The sequence below is a fragment of the Pseudorca crassidens genome, chromosome X (genome assembly GCF_039906515.1).
Source record: "Pseudorca crassidens isolate mPseCra1 chromosome X, mPseCra1.hap1, whole genome shotgun sequence".
Lineage (NCBI taxonomy): Eukaryota > Metazoa > Chordata > Mammalia > Artiodactyla > Delphinidae > Pseudorca > Pseudorca crassidens.
The window spans coordinates 110,345,290-110,365,605 of record NC_090317.1 but is presented as its reverse complement, the minus strand read 5'-3'; positions in this window follow the sequence as shown (position 1 = coordinate 110,365,605).

The following is a 20,316-nucleotide window of genomic DNA, read 5'->3' as shown; positions in this document are numbered from 1 at the left end:
AAAATGTACTGGTGACTTGATAAACAATTTGATACTGTGCATACCCTAAAACCCAGCATTTTCACTCCTAGGTGCATAAGAGACAAGAATATTTATAGCAACACTGTTTGTAGTACAAACAACTGGAAACAACTCAGAATACAACAAATATAACGCTAATGAAAAAGTTTGAAATATTGTGAGAATTACCAAAATATGGCACAGAGACATGAAGTGAGCAAATACTGTAGGAAAAGTGGCACCAATAGACTTGCCTAATGCAGGGTTGCCACAGACCTTCAATTTGTAAAAAGTGCATTATCTGCAAAACACAATAAAGTGAAATGCAAGAAAATAAGTCATGCCTGAATAGGACATTAAGAATAATAAACAACAACCACACAAACACATGGAAAGATATACTGTGTTCTTGAACTGGAAGAAACAATATTACTAAAATGACCATACTACCCAAGGCAATCTACAGATTCAATGCAATCCCTATCAAATTACCAATGGCATTTTTCACAGAACTAGAATAAAAATTTTTAATTTGTATGGAAACACAAAAGGCTTCTAATAGCCAAAACAATCTTGAGAAAGAAGAAAAGAGCTGTAGTATACCCTGACTTCAGGCTATACTACAAAGCTACAGTAATCAAAAGAGAATGGTCCTGGCACAAAAACAGACATAAAGATCAATGGAACAGGCTAGAAAGCCCATAAATAAACCCACACACTTAGAGTCAATCTACAACAAAGGAGGCAAGAATATACAATGAAGAAATGACAGTCTCTTCAATAAGTGGTGCTGGGAAAACCGGACTGCTACATGTAAAAAAACAAAATTAGAAATTCTCTAACACCATACACAAAAATAAACTCAAAATGGATTAAAGATCTAAATGTAAGACTGGATACCACAAAACTCCTAGAGGAAAACATAGGTGGGATACTCTGACATAAATCACAGCAATATTTTTTTGGATCCACCTCCTAGAGTAACGGAAACAAAAGAAAAAATAAACAAATGGGACATAATTAAAATTAAAAGCTTTTGCACAGCAAAGGAAACCATAAACAAGATGAAAAGACAACCTGTGGAATGCGAGAACATATTGCAAACAAGGCAACTGACAAGGGCTTAATTTCCAAAATATACAAACAGCTTATACAGCTCAATATAAAAAACAAATCCAATCAAGAAATGTGTGGAAGACTTAAACAGACACTTCTCCAAAGAAAATATACAGATGGCCAATAGGCACATGAAAACGTGCTGCACATCACTAATTATTAGAGAAACGTAAATCAAAATTACAATGTGATTACAATCACCTCATACTGGTCAGAATGGCCATCATCAAAAAGTCTACAAATAATAAAGCTGGAGAGGGTATGGAGAAAAGGGAACTCTCCTACACTGTTGGTGGGAATATAATTTGCTGCAGCCACTATGGAGAACAGTATGGAGGTTCACTAAAACACTAAAATTAGAACTACCATATAATGCAGCAATCTCACTCCTGGGCATATATCTGGAAAAGACGAAAACTCTAGTTCGAAAAGATACATGCACCCCAATGTTCATAGCAGCACTATTTACAATAGCCAAGACATGGAAGCAACCTAAACAATCACTGACAGATGAATGGATAAAGAAGATGTGGGGTGTGTGTGTATGTGTGTGTGTAAATATATATATATATATATATATATATATATATATATGAAATGGAATATTACTCAGCCATAGAAAGGAATGAACTAATGCCATTTGCAGCAGCACGGATGGACCTAGAGATTATCAAACTAAGTGAGGTAAGTCAGACAGAGAAATATAAATATCATATGATATCAGTTATATGTGGAATCTAAAGAAGTGATACAAAGGAACTTATTTATAAAGCAGAAATAGACTCACAGACATAGAAAACAAACTATGGTTACCAAAGGGGGAAGGGGGGGAAGGGATGAATCGTGAATGTGGGACTAACATACACACTACTGTATATAAAATAGATAACAAACAAGGGCCTACTGTATAGCACAGGGAAATATATTCAATATTTGTAATAACCTGAAAAAGAATATATATATGTGTGTGTGTGTGTGTGTATATATATATATATATATATATATATATATATAGAATATATATGTGTGTGTGTGTGTGTATATATATATATATATATGACTGAATCACTTTGTTATACACCTGAAACATTGTAAATCAACTATACTTCACTTAAAAAATAATAGGACTACACAAAACAGAACAAACAACAGTGCATAATAGTAGATATTTCATAAGGAGAGGGAGGAAAATACAGTTGTACAAGTATGTATGGGGGGGTTGTTATTACCTTTCATAATGTTTTGCTTCTTAAACTGGGTAATTAATATATGTATTTGTTATTTTAATCTTTATAAATATTCTGTATGTGTTAATTTTAAAAAACCTCTCCATAGAACACTAATCATTAAAATTATTTGTGCTTAGGAGGAAAAGGGTGACTGGTAATAGATACACTCTCATTGATTTAGTTTCCTATTGTTGCATACAAAAACTAGAAGTTTAAACAACCATTTTATTTGCTCAGAATATATTAGGTCATGAATTCAGAGCTCAGCTATGTTGTTCTTCTACTCTAGTAACTCGGCTGCAATCAACTGGTGATGGGACAGGGCTGGAAGTACATAAATGCTTCACTCACATGTCTGGCATCTTCATGCTCCTCCATGTGGCTTCCCTCTCTCCCTTCATGTGGCTAGTTTGAGGTTCCTCACAGCATTGTTGCCTTAGTGTAGTTGTATGTCTTTGATATGTTTTTTTCCCCCGCTCAGGAGGGAGCATTCTAAGATGTGCAGTTTGCATTTACAGATTTCCTTTCTTCCTTTCTTTCTTCCTTCTTCCCTTCCTTCCTTCCTTCCTTTCTTTTTCTTTCTTTTCTCAGTAGATTACAGATTTATTATAAAAGGATACTAAAGTATATGAACCAACAGCCAGATAAAGAATACATAGGGCAAGGTTCTGAACAAAGTAGTTTCTATCTTTGTGGAGCTTGGGGGTCAGCATGATGGTATGTGGTACCCAACATGGAAGCTCTCTGAAAAGGACTGTGGTTACAGATGTATAGATGCGGTTACTTAATGCTTAATATTACAAGTTACACTTTGTCTCTTCTTCCACATTCTATTGCAGAGTCCAGATTCAAGAGGAAGTGAAATAGCCTCCACATATAGAAGGTGCATTGGCAGGTGGATTCTTAACAACTGCGCCATCAGGGAAGTCCACAAGTAGGGTTTTTAAACTTAATTTTGGCTTTCATATTAAGATTATTGTTTTTATATAACAATTAATTCATATCCTTATCTTTGAATAATGACTTCTAGAAAATAAATATGATTTTCTATCCAAATGTTGTGATTAAATAGATGATATATTTTTGTGTTAGAGAGAAGAGTTTAGAAAATTTCATTCAGTAAAAATTAAAACAAATCATACTGCCAACTTATCACTTAACTGTTTCTTCTTTGGCCAGAAATTCTTTGTGACTTATTTTGACCAATAGAATTGAAATGGGAATTCTGAATACAGATCTTAAAAGGCCCTGAGAATGTCCACTTTCACCTTCTTGGAATTCTTTCTCAGTTATGTGAGGTAGCCCAGGCTAGTCTGCTTTAGACATGTGGGCCTGCTGACATCCAGCATGAATTGTCAGAAATGTGAGTATAGACCATCAAGATAGCATCAAACAACAAAATGACTGCAGCCATTTGAAAAACAATAGAAAAGAGCAGCAGAAAAACTGCAGTTGAATCCACGCCTTACTGCTGACCTTCAGAATAGTGAAAAGTAAACAAATAAAATGGTTGGTATTTTGAGCCACTAAATTTTGAGATGGCTTGTTTTATAGCAATAGGTAACTGGTACAGATGGGTACCTACAAATGGAGTGGTGCCACAACAAAAACTTGAAACATGGGGCGTTGGCTTTGAGACTAAGTGGCAAGAGGAAGCTGGAAGAGTACAATGAACCTATACAAGGAGGCTGGGGAAGCAATGAGTAACGTTCTGGAGGAGGCTGGGAGAAAAAATGGCCTACAATGATCTGGAAGATAGTGAATTCCTCAGTGAATATGAGGAATGGCTTAATGAAATCTTTTTTTTTTTTAGTAAAGTACAGTTGATTTACAGTATTTTGTTAGTTTCTGGTATACAGCAAAGTAGTTTATATGTATATTATATATATATAAATATATATATACATATATATATATACTTTTTCAGATTCTTTACCATTATTTATAGGTTATTATATATTGACTATAGTTCCCTGTGCTATACAGTAGGTCCTTGTTGGTTATCTATTTTACATATAGTAGTGTATATATTTTAATCTCAAACTCCTAATTTATCCCGCCCCACCTTTCCCCTTTGGTAACCATAAGCTTAATGAGATCTTGAGGCAGAATATTGAGTGCTTCTAGTTCATATGATAGGGCACTATGACAGAGACATACTGAAGAAGGAACTATAGAGAATGCAAGTCAGGAGTTGTTATTTTACATCTCCACTCTCTTCAGCTGACAAAAGATTTTCAAAGTAAGAAATACCCTCCATGCTAAGTCATGCTCTTTTAAAATTACCTTTAGTTCATTTTTCCTCTTACTTGTAAGATACATGTAAAACTGTGGCTATAAATAGCCTACCAGTATGCATATTTTATTTAATCCATAAAATATTAACTTTGGGACATTCAAAATACCAACTGAATTAAGTATAACATTTATTAATTTATTTGCTAACTCTCCTATGTATTCAGAGATTCAATGATTTAGGACTTTAGTTAAAAATAATTGAAAAAGTTGGCCTATACAAAGATTTTTTTTAAGTAAGAAACAAAGAACCCTATATCTCATAGTTTAATATATATTTTTAATATGACTCCATGTAAACTTTATCTCATTCATGAGAGCTGCTGAAAATGTTTCTTCTAATAAGGAACATTAGTGTATCTTATGGATGGAGTCTTGGAAGGAAAAGTCAAGTACTGACATACATAATTGAGTAGGTTTGTCTCTCCTGGTAGTTTAGGGTCTAAAACAAAAAACCTTTTTTTTTTAAAGTCTATGTGTGCCCAGTAGTGGCATGCAGCACTCTCAGCTTGGTAAAAAGAATGTGGGAAAGAGTGAACAAGTATGGGACTGCCTTTTAATGATTTCTCACCTTTCCCACCTTGCCCACAAAATACCTCTGAAAAGATTCTTGGAACTTATGGAATGTAAAAGAAGGTTAGATATTTTGGTTTTCTATCATACTTGATTATTTAGGTCATTAAAAGCAAGGTCAGTCTTCCAACCCTATCTACTGAGTTTCCATTAAGGGATAATATTTAATTACTGATGCTACTACTATTACTACTACTGCTGCTGCTATTGATATTAGAATAATTACAACAATATTATATCTAATAGCAAAGCTAATATTATTAATATCTTATATAAAAATTAAGCCAAATAGGACTAAGTAGATCACGGTGATGTTCCAAGTTATTTTCCTATCCATAGGAAAAATGGTGAGAGATGCTTGCTTGCCTATCCACATCAAATATTGGTGAGTAAAGAGAACAATTCACTAGGGAAAACATCCTATAGAAGGTTGTTCTTGATTCTGTGTAGAAAAACAAAAACAACAAGTAATTGAGAAGTCAAACAATGGTAAGTTGGGCACAACAAAGCACTGGACTGAGGGTTGGCCAGTCTATACCCAACTCTTCAATACCTATGCAGAAGCACTTTTTGTATCTAGTGATTAAGAAAGATTGAGAATCTGGGGAAAGAGGATTCATTTCCAGGAGATGAGCCCAAAATGGACACATGAAATTTATCCTGTATTCAGAATAACCAAGAAGAATACCACAATGCCTGACAAAACCGTCACACACAAAGTGAACTACTATCTGATGTAGTAAAGTTATTGTTTGGGGAACCTTCTCTGGAGCAGCATTTGATGGTTTTGCTGATGACTGTAAACTTCCTGATCTCTTTAGTTATTCTTTGTAGAGTTAGGAGTAATTTTGAGGAGGGAGTTTGTCATGAGTTACCTGACTAGAGGTTGTATTTGAGCAGTTAGGTTTTCTGTTTGTTTTTAGTAGTGAGAGATATGGCCAATCATGTACATGTAGAAAATCACTTTAGATTCTGGGGTAGTGACCTTCCTTAGAAGACTAATGTGAGAATAAAAGGTATGAGTCTTCTGAGATAGCTGATGGACCCCATCTGGCATGGTAATGGCCACTGTTTTAGCAGGGGATTCCTAGACAGCTGACACCAAAGAAAAACACAATACTTTGTTGGGGAAGATAGGTATGATCTCATTTGTCAACTCTGAATTACTGGTTTTGCTGGCAGAATGATGTGATGAGAAGTTTGCTAAGCATTGTTTGAGCTCTACTAGAGTCATCAGTCACCAATGTCACTTTATACATTTCACACATTTATACTAAGCATATAAATACATACATATTCCATATGTTTATAAACTGTAAAAATACATGCATACGTTACACAAACATATACATAAATACGTTTTATACATTTTACAGTCTAATCATACAAAAAATGTCAGACAAATCCCAATCGAGAAAAATTCTAAAAATATCTAACTAATACTCCTCAAAACTGTCAAGATTACCAAAAACAAGGAAAGGGTGAGAAACTGTCGCAGACCAGATGGGCCTAAGGAGACATGACAACTAAACGTAATGTTGTATCCTGGGTAGTGTTTTATACTTTTTAGTGTACAGGTCTTGCATATATTTGTCAGATTTATATCTGTTTTATGGTTTTGATGCAAAATTTTTTTTTTTGGCTGCACTGCATGCAGCATGCAGCATTTTACTTCCCTGACCAGGGATCAAACCCGGGCCCTTGGCAGTGATAGCACGGAGTCCCAAACACCGATGCAAATTTAAATGTTATTTCTTCCATAAGCTGTTCTATAGATTCAACTAACCCAGCAAAAGTCAAAATCCTAGGAAGAATTTTCTAAAAATCAACAAGTCGATGCTAAAAATTTATGTGAAAATGCAAAGGAATTAAAAGAGCATTTTGGAAAAAGAATAAAGATGGAAGATACTCTTAACCTGATTTCAATAACTAAAGTTACAGCAATCAAGAAAATGTGGTATTAAGAGAGAATAGACCCCCAAAAGAGCATAGATTCACAAAATCTGATCATATGTAAGGCCAAAAAGAGAGCCACAATAATTTCAAAAGAATCTGCACAATGTATACTATGTTCTATGATTGTTTGAATTATTTTGCTGTAAAAAAATAATAAAAGGACTACCTTTAAAATCTAAAAAAAAAAAGAGAGAGAGAGAGAATAGAAACATAAATCCATGGTACAAAATAGAGTCCAAATATAGGCCCACAAGTAGTTGGTCAATTGATTTTCTTAAAGAATTTTTTTAGAGGAGTTTTAGGTTCACAACAAAATCGAGAAGAAAGTACAGAGATTTCCTATATACTCCCTTCTTCTACACATGAATAGCCTCCCTGCATTATCCTCATCACTCACCAGAATGGTACATTTGTTACAAAGGATGTACACCTACATTGACATATCATAATCACCCAAAGTCCGTAGTTTACCTTAGACTTCACTCTTGGTGTAGTACATTCTATGGGTTTTGACAAATGTATAATGTATCCATCATTATGGTATCATACAGAGTATTTTCACTGCCCTAAAAGTCATCTATATTCTGCCTATTTATCCCTTCCCTTCTCCCTCTGCCTCTGGCAATCACTGGTCTTTTTATTGTCTCCGTAGTTCTGCCTTTTTTAGAATGTCATACAGCTGGAATCATACAGTAGACTTCTCAGGTTGACTCCTTTCACTTATTAATATACATTGAAGTTTCCTCCACGTCTTTTCATGGCTTTCTATCTCATTTCTTTTTAGCATCGAATAATATTCCATCATCTGGATGTACCACAGCTTACTTATCCATTCACTTACTGAAGGACAACTTGGCTGCTTCCAAGTTTTCGCAATTATGAATAGAGTTGCTACAAACATCTGTGTGCAGGTTTTTGTGTGGATGTAAGTTTTTGGCTCCTTTGAGTGAATACCAAGGAGCACAACTGCTGGATCGTATGGTAAGAGTATGTTTAGTTTTGTAAGCAATTGCCAAACTGTCTTCCAAAGTGACTGTACCGTTTTGTATTCTCACCAGCAATTTACAAGTTCTTAATGCACCACATCCTCACCCATACTTCTTGTCAGTGTTCTGGATTTTGGCCATTCTAATAGGTGTGTAGTGGTCTCTCATCATTGTTTTAATTTGCATTTCACTGACGAGATGCGATGTGGAGCATCTTTCCATATGCTTATTTGTTAGCTGTTTATCATCTTTTGTGAGGTTTCTATTAAGGCTGTTGACCCATTTTTTAATTCAATTTTCTTTCCGTTGAGTATTAAGAGTTATTTGTATATTTTGGATAACAGTCCTTTATCACATGTATCTTTTGCAAATATTTTCCCATTTGTGGCTTGCCTTCTCATTCTCTTGACCTTGTATTTCTCAGAGCAGTTTTAAATTTTAATGAAGTCCAGCTTATCGATTATTTCTTTCATAGATTTTTTTCTTTGGTATTATATCTAAAATGTCATCACCATACCCAAGGTCATCTAGGTTTTCTCCTGTGTTATCTTCTAATTTTAGTTTTGCATATTATATTTAGGTTTATAATGCATTTTGAATTCATTTTTGTCAAGGCCATATGGTCTGTGTCTAGATTTCTTTTTTCATGTGGATGTCCAGTTGTTCCAGCATGATCTTTGTTCCAATGTATTGCCTTTGCTCCTTTGTCAAAGATCACTTGAATATATTTGTGGGGGTCTATTTCTGGGCTTTCTATTCTGTTCCATTGATCTATGTATCTTTTCTTTTGCCAGTAACACACTGTCTTGATTACTGTAGCTTTATAATAAGTCTTTAAGTGGGGTGGTGTCAGTCCTCCAACTTTGTTCTTCTCCTGCAATACTGTTTTGCCTATTCTGGGTCTTTTGCCTCTCCAAATAAACATTAGAATAAGTTTGTCTATATCCATAAAATAACTTGCTGGGATTTTGACTGGGATTGTGCTGAATCTATACAGCAAGTTGTGGACAACTAACATCTTGACAATATTGAGTCTTCCTATCCATGAACATGGAATATCTCTCCATTTATTTAGTTTTTCTGTTTTCATTCACACGAGTTTTGTATTTTTCCTCATATAGATCTTATACATATTTTGTTAGTTTTTGGAGAGATGCTAATGTAAATGGTACTGTGTTTTTCATTTCAAGTTTCACTTGCTCATTGTTGGCATATAGGAAAGTGATTGATTTTTGTACACTAACCTGTATCCTACAACCTTGCTATAATCACTTACTAATTCCAGGACTTTTTTGGCCAGTTTTTCAGATTTCCTATATAGAGGATCATGCTATCTGTAAACAAAGACAGTTTTATTAGTCCCTTCCCAATCTGTATACTTTTATTTCCTTTTCTTCCCTCATTGCATTAGCAAGGACTACTAATACCATTGTGAAAAGGAGGGGTGAGAGGGAGGCCAATTGATTTTTTTTAAATAGATCTTTATTGGAGTACAATTGCTTCACAATACTGTCAGTTTCTGTTGTACACCAAAGTGAATTAGCCATATGCATACGTATGTCCCCATATCCCCTCCCTCTTGAGCCTCCCTCCCATCTTCCTTTTCCTACCCCCTAAGTCATTGCAATGCACCCAGTTGATCTCCCTGTGCTATGCTGCTGCTTCCCACTAGCTAGCTATTTTACAATTGGTAATGTATATATGTTGATGCTACTCTCACCTTGCCCCAGCTTTCCCCTCCTACCCTGTGTCCTCAAGTCCATTCTCTATGTCTTCATCTTTATTCCTGCCTGCAACTAGGTTCATCAGTACCATTTTTTTTTTTTTTTAGATTCCATATATATGCATTAGCATACGGTATTTGTTTTTCTCTTTCTGACATACTTCTCTCTGTATGACAGACTCTATGTCCATCCACCTCATTACAAATAACTCAATTTCGTTTCTTTTTATGGCCGAGTAATATTCTATTGTATATATGTGCCACATCTTCTTTATCCTTCATCTGTCAATGGACATTTAGGTTGGTTCCATATCCTGGTTATTGTAAATAGTGCTGCAATGAACATTGTGGTACATGCCTCTTTTTGAATTATGGTTTTCTCAGGGTATATGCCCAGTAGTGGGATTGCTGGGTCATATGGTAGTTCTATTTTTAGTTTTTTAAGGATTTTAAGAAAGTTGCAAAGGTAGTTCAATGGAGAAAGAATAGTATTTTCAACAAATGATCCTGCAACAATTAGATATCCATAAGAAAATATGAATATCACTCACATTTCATATAATATACAAAATTAAACTGACTTGAATGATAGACCTAAATGTAAACCTGAAGTCATAAAACTCTTCGAGGAAAATATCTTTGTGAACTTGAGGTACATAGCATTTCTTAAATACAACATCAAAACAGGCATAATAAATTTATGTTGGACACTATAAATGTAAATGTATATATAAAATTTCTGCTTTTCTAAAGAAGCTGTTAACACAATGAAAGGGAAAATCACAGATTAGGGTAGGGTAAATATTTGCAAAACATACATCTGGTAAAGGACTTGTAGCTCACATATATAAAAGAATCTCAAAACTCAATAAATAATAAGAAGGAAATAAACATCACAAGTGCAAGTGGACATGATTTAAACAAACACTTCAATGAGGAAAAGATATGTCTAACATCGAACACAAGAAAAGGAGATACTCAATATCATTATGCCACCATGAAATATCATTATACACTGATTAGAAGTGCTAAAACAAAAATAAAATGAAAAACAAAAGAGAACACTCAGATATACAACCTGACAGTCTCAAGGCATTGGCAAGGATGTTGAGCAACTGGAATTCTCATAAATTGCTGCTCAGAATACAAAATATTATAGCAACTTTGGAAAAAAGTCAGGCCCTTTTGCTAAAGTCAAATTTTTATTTTACCTAAAGAGGGAAAAAAACTTATCTTCATGCAAGAAACTTGTACATGAGTATGTATGGTGGCTTTATTCATAATGGCCAAAAACTAGAAGCAAACCAAATAGCTTTCAATGGGAGAAAGGATAAATAATCTGTGATATACCTAGCAGCAGCATACTGCTCAGCAGTAAAAGATAATCTAATAAATACTTATTTGACAGGAGAGATAGTATGATCACAAAGTTGGTTTTCCCAAGCCAAGTCTTGCCAATTGCACTGCGGATGTGCTGACCCCCTGTGATTTTCCCACATGTGGGAAACTTGATTGCAGAATTTATGCTTGTGTGGTTAAAAAAAAAAAACCTCTAATATGTACACATAAAAATACAAATGAATCACAAATGCATTACTCTAATTATGGGAAGCCAGGCTCAAAAGGCCACACAATTTATTATTCCATTTATATGACATTCTGAAAAAGGCACAACTGTAGGGACAGAAAACAGATCAGTGGTTGCCAGGGGTGGAGGTTAGGGTGAAGGATAACTACAAAAGGGCATAAAGTGATGGACTGGTGGACCCGGTCTATATCGTGATTACGGTGATGATTACATGACTGTATACATGTGTTAAAACTCCCAGAACTGCACTCCGAAAAGGATAAATTTTTCTACCTGTAAATTATATTTCAATAGAACTGATCAAATAAAAAATATATTTTTAATCGCAAGGAAAATGCTAAACCGCACTCTATTCTCTTTCCAACTTTGATCAAAGATCGGTTTTTGTTCTAAAAATAACCGCACAAAATATTTTCTGTCTAAAGCTGAGGTTTGCCTCAATTCTATCTGCTACTGTATTCTGGATCCCCTTTTTACCACAAAATGACCCCTTTCTCCCACTTTGGTGCCCAGGCTGTCATATGATATAATGGTCCTCCCGCCCAAGTATTGGTCTGAATTCCTGAACCCCTTGTAGCTGAACTTTTGTCCTGGTTTCTATCCCCTTGCCTAGTATTAGCTTTTTTTCTTTTAATAAATATATTTATTTAAAATTTTTTAAATTTATTTTCGGCTGTGTTGGGTCTTCGCTGCTCTGTGTGGGCCCCCTCCAGTTGTGGCGAGTGGGGACCCCTCACTGCGGTGGCCTCTCCCGCTACAGAGCACGGGTTCCAGGTGTGCGGGTCTCAGTAGTTGTGGCACGCAGGCTCAGTAGTTGCGGCACACGGGCTCAGCAGTTGTGGCACACGGACTCAGCTGCTCCGCGACATGTGAGATCCTCGCGGACCAGGGCTCAAACCCATGTCCCCTGCATTGGCAGGCGGACTCCCAACCACTGCACCACCAGGGAAGCCCCCTAGTATTAGCTTTTGTTTCTTCTGAGTTATTTGGGCTCTGTACTAAGTAGTTAATGAATGTTTAATGAATAACCATCTTTCTTCACCATTCAATTTTGATTTAAATCAACAGATGCATTTACTATATGAAACAGGCTCTGTGCAAGGAATTAGGCATGTTATGATGAACAAGACAGATATCGTTACTGGATATATCTCCTGCCTTCATAAAATTTTTCTTTTTTTTTTTTAACATCTTGATAGGAGTATAATTGCTTTACAATGGTGTGTTAGTTTCTGCTTTATAACAAAGTGAATCAGTTATACATATACATATGTCCCCATATCTCTTCCCTCTTGCATCTCCCTCCCTCCCACCCTCCCTATCCCACCCCTCTAGGTGGTCACAAATCACTGAGCTGATCTCCCTGTGCTATGCGGCCGCTTCCCACTAGCTATCTATTTTACATTTGGTAGTGTATATATAAGTCCATGCCACTCTCTCACTTCATGCCACCTTCCCCTTCCCCTTCCCCGTGTCCTCAAGTCCATTCTCTACATCTGTGTCTTTATTCCTGTCCTGCCCCTAGGTTCTTCAGAACCATTTTTTTTTAGATTCCATATATACGTGTTAGCATACGGCATTTGTCTTTCTCTTTCTGACTTACTTCACTCTGTATGACAGACTCTAGGTCCATCCACCTCACTGCAAATAACTCAATTTCGTTTCTTTTTATGGCTGAGTAATATTCCATTGTATATATGTGCCACATCTTCTTTATCCATTCATCTGTTGATGGTCACTTAGGCTGCTTCCATGTCCTGGCGCCTTCACAGAATTTAAGAAGCATATTATGGTTGAAAGCATATCTTGAATTACAATCTAATATGATAGACTCTGGGTTGATATATAGGAACATGGAAGGAATACACAGCACAGGTTTAGTGGAGTCAGTCAAGCCTTTTCAAAGTGATTGCTAAGTTGTGTTACAGAGGGTGAATAGGAATCACCCAAGGAAGTAAGAACTGGGGGGGCAGAGAAGTATTATAGACAGAAAGAACACTCTGAAAAAGGCCAAAATTGAGAAACAACAAGGGAGTTCAATCAAACTCAAAAAGTTCCTTATTATAGGAACATATACAGTGAGGTGATTGCTGAGAGATTAAAGTGGAAATATGGACAGGGAAAGTCACGTACACCTTAATATACTACATTGAAAGTCTTTGTCCTCATTTCTGCATAGATCCAATTATAATATATGACAATTTTCTATTAATGTACACTAGTTTTGTTTGCATGATAATTGGGGAAATTTTACACAGGTTTCAATCTGGCTAGACCTTGAAATTAATCTTTTAGGATCTCCCAGAGGCCTGGCCCCTTTATACCCTTTTTCTGCCTGTCCTTTTATGCCTTATATTTTACAGGATTAATTCTCCTCCTCCCATCCTTCCTCACCCACACCAGACTGTCTCACAAATTGGCTGATCAACTGGATTCACATTGGTGAAGGCTGATGCTTTAATCCTAGATGCCATTTTCATTTATACTATTATAACAACTGTTTTGCTACTTTTTTTTTTGTTTCTTTGTTTCCCATTGAGAAACCTGAGGTACTCTTATACTTGTATTTATTTAATTTCTGAAATGCAGAGAAAAAATAAATTGCTATAATGTTAGAATACCACAGAGCTCAAATAAAAACTTTTATATAGTATTATTTTTTATTTTAGAGTATTCCAAGTGCTACATATTTCTGATAAAGCTTTTCTCTGAGAGTCAAAATCATCAGAGACCTTGACATTTCAGTCAATGTGATAAACAAAAGCTCTGGTGATTTTTTTTGCAAAAAGAATCATGATAGAAAAAGGACAGAGAAGGTCAGTTTTAATTATGATGCCTGAATTGTCTATCATGGTTTATGCAGATTTTGCTTTACAACAAATATTGACTGAGAGAAAAGTTAAGTTAGGTGGATGGCTGAGATTTTCAAAGTAATGGCTTTTGCTGTGCTACTCATATTCCAATATTCTAACTGGGCAGATACTAATAATCAGGGTGCTTTTATTAATTACTAATAACAACATTGGAAAATGTACTAAAAGTGTTATTATTATTATTTTCATAGTGAAATAAATGAGTTAGCAGTATTAAGAGAATAATTTACTTATTCATTATCATTAGTCAGTAGGCATATATTATATTTAGTGCATACTATTTGCCATGTGATAAGTACTGAGGATTTAAAAATAAGCAAAATGAAATTCATGAATTCATGGTCTCAATCCATGACAAGTTTAAGAGACAATTATGTTAGCAAAATGATAAATGTGAAAAATTGTATTTGATGAAAAAATATGTTATTTCAAAAGTCTTCAGGAAGTGAGCTGAATTTGTATTAGGACAGTTTTCTGGTCCACATCCCAGTAGTCAGTCTAGAGTCGAAACAAAAACAATACGTGTACCATGATCATTACCTCTCTTGTGAGTCATCTAAGCTACAGCTGGCATATTCTTGAACCAATGGGAGCGTTTCAACTCTGCTGAACACATGGCAAATTTTTGACATTTAACAGATACTTTTGCTACAAAATAACATTTTTATTTTTATGGCAGGATACAGAAAAATTATTTTCCAAATCTAAAAGATTTTATGAGTCGCATCCAGGTGCTTAAAATGATGCTGAAGAGGACAGCCAAAATAGGATTTTGGAATGACCCCATATTATCAACAAACTTCTCAATCTGTTTCTCTTGTGCCACCTGTAGGGATGTTGACAGAACTGATTCCAAGAGAACATCGATGCCAAAAATTGGCATTTCTGCCTTTTTATAAATGCCTTACATGCAAAGGGAATAATCTACCTGTTCAATTCTGACAAGAAACATTTTTCTCTTTTGTAAACTTTAATGGTTTAAATAAATTTGGATCACATTTTTGTTATTTTTTAAGCACTTATCCACATATCATGAACGTCTTCTGTGATTTTGTAAATTATTTAGACCAGTTATCATTTTCCATAATTTTGATTAAATCATTAATGTTACAGATTGGATCAGTTATGTGTATAGTTGCCTTATAGACCCAGCATATTAAACAGTATCAAAAAGGGTTCTAATTCTACAAAGGGAAAAGGCATTTAATTGTGATGCAGCTGTACATTGCATTTGTCATCTGTTATACAAATGGGAGGGGTGAGAACCCCAAAATATCCAGGACCTATCATTTATTCTTAATCATCATAATCACCATTAATCATTATTCATCAACTCCTCACACATATTCTCCATCCTTTTGGACATGTGACTTGGCATTACTAAATATGTCATGTTTGTTCTTGAGTATTGGCTAAAATTGTATTGGTTTACAGAGAAAAACTGAAGGGAAATAGATTAGAAGATACATGTATACATTTATGTTCTTTAATATAAATCAACATTTATGTTTAGATTCATACGTATGGAGAGTCGTATCCTCAAAAATGCAAATGAAATTTCCCCAGGAAAAAATATGTTGTTTTGATACAGTATTAAAATATAAGTTATATGTCAATAACAATCATAATGTAATGATAGCAAAGAATAGTAAGGTGGAGGAGAGAAGTTATATTACGCTGCATCATTTATCTCCCTTTTTTTTCTTGAGTGACTCTGGAAAGGTGATAATATAGTGCAAATTTTTAGGATTCTATATATAGGTAATTTGTGACTGTTGAAAATGAATATTTTGGTCACACAAGGTAATCCACAAAACTCATACACTGCCAGAAGATTTTTTTCACATATTATACAGTGAATAGTAAGGCTCAACATTCTTCCTAAAGAATATTGGATGAGACAACTAAGCAAGTAAGTGGTGTCTGACAGTAGATATAGTTCATCATTGCTTGGTTTTCTTTCAGTGACTTGTATCAGTTAATACTGATTGTTCTTTACCTTTTCTCTTGATAGGAGTGAAGACATCATATTGCAGTATTTCAAGGACTAGTGAGAGGGATTAGAGGAAGGAGTACTAGTTGTCTGAATTAATCTGAAATACACCTGCAAGTAATTGGATCCATGTTTAATTCTTTAATAAGTGATCTAGAAAGGTCCTTTTTTTCCTCCACAATGCGAAATTACTCCCTAAAGAAAACGTCAGGCTCTACTTAGCTTTGGTAGGCTGTAATTTAATCATTTGAATCAGATCATTGAATCAGATCATCACTAAAGACTCTTCCTCTTCTAAAATGTTATGATTTTACATGGATGGTGAGATAACTCCCTGGAACTTTTTCCTCTCTACTTTGTTATGGAGCCAGGTTTATAACAGTGAGGTACTTTCACTGGTATTAAATATGATAAATCTCCCACAGGGAGCTCAGAGCATTTCCACATATATAGTGTCCAACATGAGTACTGGTGCAAAGGACAGAGGGCATTCTGGGTCTCTACTAATAAATTTAAAGATAAAGTATATTTTGAACACCCCCCCTCACAAAAAAAGAGAAAGGAGAATAAATCAGCTCTTCATATTATGAACAAGATAAATATCAAATTAGAGCATTGGAATTAGAATAAATAACAGAACTGGTCCTAGGTCACTGTTTTTTCACCCAAAGTCCAGCAGTTTATTGCCCCCCAATATATCACTGACGATGTAGTCTCCTCTTGGACAACCATTTTCAGGGGTTTCGTGTATGTATTTATTTTGAATTCTATATCTATATAGTCATTACAACCCAAGCATTTGGTTAATGAAGCCAGCAAATTATTTTAAGGCAATCAAAGATTCTATACCTATTTACCACTGTTTAAAGTATTAAATAAGGAGGCCATCAGATTGAGATGGCCCTAATGCCTTGGTAGCCTACATAAGCAAACCAAAACCTAAGCTGGAATCAATGCACTCGAACCCTAGAAAATGAAACTTCAGAACAACCAATCACAAACAGCCCACTAGGCTTTCTCAAATAAGGTAACTACTTAAGCTATAGCTGATCAAATAATTTCCTTGCTTTGTTTCTGTGTCTTCTCTATAAAAATCTCTCCCCTATCTCCTGTTGGTGGAGTGCTCTTAACCATTTTTGATCTGGCGCTGCCCAATTTGAATTGTTGCAAACTCAAACTCTAGAAAAGTTTAATGTGCCTCATTTTACCTTTTAACACCACTGTGGCTCTCCTTTCCTATGCATTTTTTAAAAATCTATGGGGATTTCCTCTTAATTTATTTTAAACTCTGTTCTGCATTTAAGACTTTGTTAAATATTTAATCCAAAATTTCTAGCTATTTCACAGCAGAAGTTCCTTCAGGCTAACCTAGTCCTTCATGGTATGTGAAACATTCCCCTCTGCTTTTCAGAATTTCTCATTACTTCTTTTTTCATGTCCTGTCTTGGTTATGGATTATAAGATACATAACTTTTCTGTTACTTCTATGCATTTGAAGTAGGAGAGGAGAGAGCAGTATATTCCTATATGACATCTTCAGTTAGAACCTCTAATTCGTTATTTTACACTGTAGCTAGAATTACATTTTATAGTAATGCAAAATCAATCATATTATGCCTGTGTGTAAAATTTTTCAAAGACCACTTATTGGGGTTGTAGAATCAGATCCAAAATCTTCAAGGTGCTTACAAGCCCTTTCCAAATTTGGCACCTGGCCAGAGGGATCATTAGTTAAAACTGTCAATGTAATGATGATCCAGGGCCTCTCTTTGCCGTAAGTTTTTCCCTTGAGCATTGAAAGGCAGTCAGCTAAGCAATTGTGGTAATCTTGGGGTAGTTGTAAACTGTGGAGGTGGGAGAAGACCCATGCGTTTTGGAATGGGAAAAGTTCCTGGGGTTCAAATTCAGAGCAGTGGAAATGTCTCCCAGGGAGTGAAGCCCATACTCATCCAGCTTTTTTGGTACAGGGAGGACTTGACCTCACCTACCAGCCCCTGGGTACCAGAGCAGGCATGTCTTGATCACTTGATGTTGCTTGACCCCTCTCCACGCAGACTTGCTGACTTGTGGTGAGCAGGAGGGGAGAGTGTGCTTCCAGTGAACCAAGAGTGGTTTCCTATAAAGAGGGGGCATGGTGGGACCTGAAGGTATTTGGAGCTCCTTCCTTCCAGCAGCCCAACTCAGGCACCAGGGTTTTGTCTTCTGAAATCATAAAGGTGCAGGGCACTCACACAGCCCAGATGTAATACTTAGTCTGCTTTGGCTTAGCTTTACCGCTCCCTTGCCTCCCTCTTCAGCCTCACCTTTGTCACCTTGCCTCCTGATTTCTAATATTTATTTGAATATCTTTTATCGATATTATACTAATGGCAACATACCTGCTACCTTCTGATAGAAATATACACTTTATCATGCTATACCTACCCCTTTTCTCATCTGGATCCTTTTCTCATGTGGATCTCTGCCACAAATATTGTACAGTAGTTTCGTTTGGTCTTAATTTTCCCAAGCCCTAACATAGGTAAAGGTTAGTTCCTCCTGGAAAATATTCTTATAGTGCGTGCACTTTGTGCATTTACTTCCATTATGATCAATTTTCAACGAATGCACATATATAATATTTTTGTTCTCACGTACATACACATGCATACACACACACACACACACACACACACACACACGTCAGTAAAGCCTATGAAGACATTGGTCATTACATCTTGTTGATGTGAGCTCGAAGCCAAACACAAGTCCTAGACCACAGGATGACTAAATTTGATTTTTACCTACTATCCACTTTCCTCTGTATATTTTATATTTTATATATTTCTGTGCCCTCATGTATATCATATGTTGACTCAAAATATTTTAACATCCTCTAGAGCAACACCAATGGTATATTTTTCTTAAGTATTCTACTTAAGCATGACCATAATACTGAGATATGGTTTATTATAAAAAATATTTTTTGAAGAGAATAGAAACAATTAACAAATTAAGGAATAATTTAAGTGATGAATATAATTTTAAGAATTGGAAACTATATGAAAAAATATCACTCCGAAAAATTTATTCTGGTGCCCCAGGAAATCATACAAAATCTCTGAAGATTATGCTTATGTAGAATAATAACGTACAACATCCTGAGTCATAGATATTAAAGGAACATCTAAAAGTATAATGTACAATTAATGAAGGAAAATTAAACATGCAGTTGAGTTACTCTTTCTGCTGGAATGAGAAATCAAATATACAGGAAGCGTTAGTTTCCATTTATCTTCAAATTCTGATCTGTATTCACATACGTGTATTTGCATTCCCAAGTTCAGATTTAATAAGCAGAAATGATTATTTTAGGCTGTAATTGATTATAGAAAGCCGGTGAGGATCAGACTTAAAATGTAGCTCTCACAATTCCGTGAAGTCAATCAAAACACAAATCATTGGGCTTGTGATTTAACACTTCTCTGTCTTCATTAACTGTGCTATTGCCCTGGGCAAATCCCAACTTTAGCTGAAGCTACTCATCAGATGCCAACCTTTCCGGAGTAAATAAATTTTACCACCATGCTCTCAGGCTCTGTGCCTAAATGAAGATCCAGTATTACATTTTAACAGGTGAGCCTTCTGTTCCTGTTTTACATTTAAAATGATAATTTTCTTAAAAAAATAAAAACCACTGATGTTGCTGCTTACTTTGCATGCTGCACGTTTCAGAGAGAATTCACATCTTCTTCTATGAGGGCAAATCATGCAACTTCCGTTAAACTTGTGATTCTCAAAATTGCTGCACAATGAAACCACCTGGGAAACTTTAACAGGACTGATGCCTGGGTCACACCCCCAGAGATCCTGAGGTAACTAGTTCGGAGTTCAGCTTCCCTGGGCATGGTATTTTTAAAAGCTTCCCAAGCGATTCTAATGTGCAGCTGAGGTTGAAAATCACTGCACTAATTAATAGAATAATAATGAATTGCCTAATCACAG